Raw genomic sequence first — 3,676 nt, forward strand, 5'->3', positions numbered from 1 at the left:
ACTTATTTATTTTATTTTATTTTGTTTCTAATTACTTATTTATTTTACTTTATGATAATTCTTTTTGCTATTAAAGTTTCTATCAAAAAAAGTTCTTTATGAAAGTTCTTTTTGCTTTTAATGATTTTGAACAGAAAATACTTCGATAATTTTAGTTGCATCAATTTTATATGATTTTAGTTTCAATAATACTAGAGGTTTCTTATAATGTTTTGAACAGAAAATACTTTGTTAATTTTGGTTTCATAAATTTTATTAAAGTTTATTTTATTTTGTCGGAACACAAGAGTACGGAGTTGTAATAAGTTATTAAAAATAAAAAAGAGGCGCAATGCTCGTTGATTTGCTTCAAGCCTTTCGAAATTGTGTAGACTGCACTGCACATAGCTCCATGCAGTCTACCTTATTCCTCAAGGCTTGAAGCTAAGCAACGTGAGCATTGCGCCTCTTCTTCATCGTCTCTGCACTCAGGGCTTATAAACCGCTCCTAGTGCCTCTCAGCTAGCGAGGTGGGACTAAAAAACTGCTTAGTAAGAAACTCTAGTACCGGTTCGTGCCACGAACCGGTACTAAAGGTGCTCGTGGGGCCACAGCCTCATTAGTACCGGTTCGTGGTACCAATCGGGACCAAAGGGTGGAATTGGTCCCGGTTCGTTCCACCAACCGGGACCAATGGCCTTGCACAGCGGCGTGGTGGTGGGATTTTAGTCCCACCTCGCTAGCTGAGAGAGAGCCGCACCTGTTCATAAGGTGCGGTGCGCCTGAGCTGTCGAGCTCCTCTCTAAAGCAGGCTTACGGGCCTAACCTCTTTGTACATGCCTGTGGGCCTACTGGGCCTTCTGCGGGCCTGAATCCTGGCCCATGGATGGGTTTCTAATCGTATTCAGGCCATGGTGGCCCAGTAGGTGGCATAATTTTTAATTTTTGGCCTGTTATTTTTCATGCATTTACTAATTATTTTGAGCTATAAGACCCTAAAATTGAAAAGCATTTCAAATGAACTCTAAAAAGGTTGAAAGTTGGCATGGTATCATAATTTCATCCACATAGCATGTGCAAGAAAGTTGAGAGGGTTACGGCAAAACTAGATGCACTTCGTGTACAAAACGGACAATGGTATCATACTCGTCTGTTACAAAGTTGGCATGGTATCATCATAATAGTTGCGGGAGAAAGTCTTCACTTTTTCTTCGCTTGTGTCATTTGCTTATTGCGCCGTAACCATGGATAATCTTCATCGTTTATCAGGATGCTTGGGCCAGCCTTAACTTTGAAGGGAGGAATTTCATGAAACTTTTCATAATCTTCAGACATGTCTGTCTTGCGCTCCACTCCCACAATTTCCCTTTTTCCTGAAAGAACTATGTGGCGCTTTGGCTCATCGTATGATGTATTCGCTTCCTTATCTTTTCTTTTTCTCGGTCTGGTAGACATGTCCTTCACATAGATAACCTGTGCCACATCATTGGCTAGGACGAATGGTTCGTCAGTGTACCCAAGATTGTTCAGATCCACTGTTGTCATTCCGTACTGTGGGTCTACCTGTACCCCGCCTCCTGACAGATTGACCCATTTGCACTTAAACAAAGGGACCTTAAAATCATGTCCGTAGTCAAGTTCCCATATGTCCAGTATGTAACCATAATATGTGTCCTTTCCCCTCTCGGTTGTTGCATCAAAGCGGACACCGCTGTTTTGGTTGGTGCTCTTTTGATCTTGGGCGATCGTGTAAAATGTATTCCCATTTATCTCGTATCCTTTGTAAGTCAATACAGTCGAAGATGGTCCCCTGGACAACGAGTACAACTCATCACAAACAGTGGTGTCACCTCTGAGACGTGTTTCCAACCAACTGCTGAAAGTCCTGATGTGTTCACATGTAATCCAGTCGTCACACTGCTCCGGGTGTTTGGAGCGCAGACTGTTCTTGTGTTCATCGACATACGGGGTCACCAAGGTAGAGTTCTGTAGAACTGTGTAGTGTGCTTGAGACCAAGAATATCCGTCCCTGCATATTATTGAGTCCCCTCCAAGCGTGCCTTTTCCAGTCAGTCTCCCCTCATACCGCGATTTAGGGAGACCTATCTTCTTAAGGCCAGGAATGAAGTCAACACAAAACCCAATGACATCCTCTGTTTGATGGCCCATGGAGATGCTTCCTTCTGGCCTAGCGCGGTTACGGACATATTTCTTTAGGACTCCCATGAACCTCTCAAAGGGGAACATATTGTGTAGAAATACGGGCCCCAGAATGACAATCTCGTCGACTAGATGAACTAGGACGTGCGTCATGATATTGAAGAAGGATGGTGGGAACACCAGCTTGAAACTGACAAGACATTGCGCCACATCACTCCTTAGCCTTGCTATGATTTCTGGATCGATCACCTTCTGAGAGATTGCATTGAGGAATGCACATAGCTTAACAATGGCTAATCGGACGTTTTCCGGTAGAAGCCCCCTCAATGCAACCGGAAGCAGTTGCGTCATAATCACGTGGCAGTCATGAGACTTTAGGTTCTGGAACTTTTTCTCTGGCATATTTATTATTCCCTTTATATTCGACGAGAAGCCAATCGGGACCTTCATACTGAGCAGGCATTCAAAGAAGATTTCTTTCTCTTCTTTCATAAGAGCGTAGCTGGCAGGACCTTCATACTGCTTCGGAGGCATGCCGTCTTTTTCGTGCAAACGTTGCAGGTCCTCCCGTGCCTCAGGTGTATCTTTTGTCTTCGCATACACGCCCAAGAAGCCTAGCAGGTTCACGCAAAGGTTCTTCGTCACGTGCATCACGTCGATTGAAGAGCGGACCTCTAGCTCTTTCCAGTAGGGTAGGTCCCAAAATATAGATTTCTTCTTCCACATGGGTGCGTGTCCCTCAGCGTCATTCGGAACAGCTAGTCCGCCGGGACCCTTTCCAAAGATTACGTGTAAATCATTGACCATAGCAAGTACGTGATCACCGGTACGCATGGCGGGCTTCTTCCGGTGATCTGCCTCGCCTTTGAAATGCTTGCCTTTCTTTCGACATTGATGGTTGGTCGGAAGAAATCGACGATGGCCCAGGTACACATTCTTCCTGCATTTGTCCAGGTATGTACTTTCAGTGTCATCTAAACAGTGCGTTCATGCGTGGTATCCCTTGTTTGTCTGTCCTGAAAGGTTACTGAGAGCGGGCCAATCGTTGATGGTTACAAACAGCAACGCGTGCACGTTAAATTCCTCCTGTTTGTGCTCATCCCACGTACGTACACCGTTTCCATTCCACAGCTGTAAAAGTTCTTCAACTAATGGCCTTAGGTACACATCAATGTCGTTGCCGGGTTGCTTAGGGCCTTGGATGAGAACTGGCATCATAATGAACTTCCGCTTCATGCACATCCAAGGAGGAAGGTTATACATACATAGAGTCACGGGCCAGGTGTTGTGATTGCTGTTGTGCTCCCCGAAAGGATTAATGCCATCCGCGCTTAAACCAAACCATACGTTCCTTGGGTCAGCTGCAAACTCAGCCCAGTACTTTCTCTCGATTTTTCTCCACTGCGACCCGTCAGCGGGTGCTCTCAACTTCCCGTCTTTCTTACGGTCCTCACTGTGCATCGCATCAACTTGGCATGCTCTTCGTTTCTGAACAGACGTTTCAACCGTGGTATTATAGGAGCATACCACATCACCT

The sequence above is a fragment of the Triticum aestivum genome, chromosome 2D, assembly GCF_018294505.1.
Source record: "Triticum aestivum cultivar Chinese Spring chromosome 2D, IWGSC CS RefSeq v2.1, whole genome shotgun sequence".
Lineage (NCBI taxonomy): Eukaryota > Viridiplantae > Streptophyta > Magnoliopsida > Poales > Poaceae > Triticum > Triticum aestivum.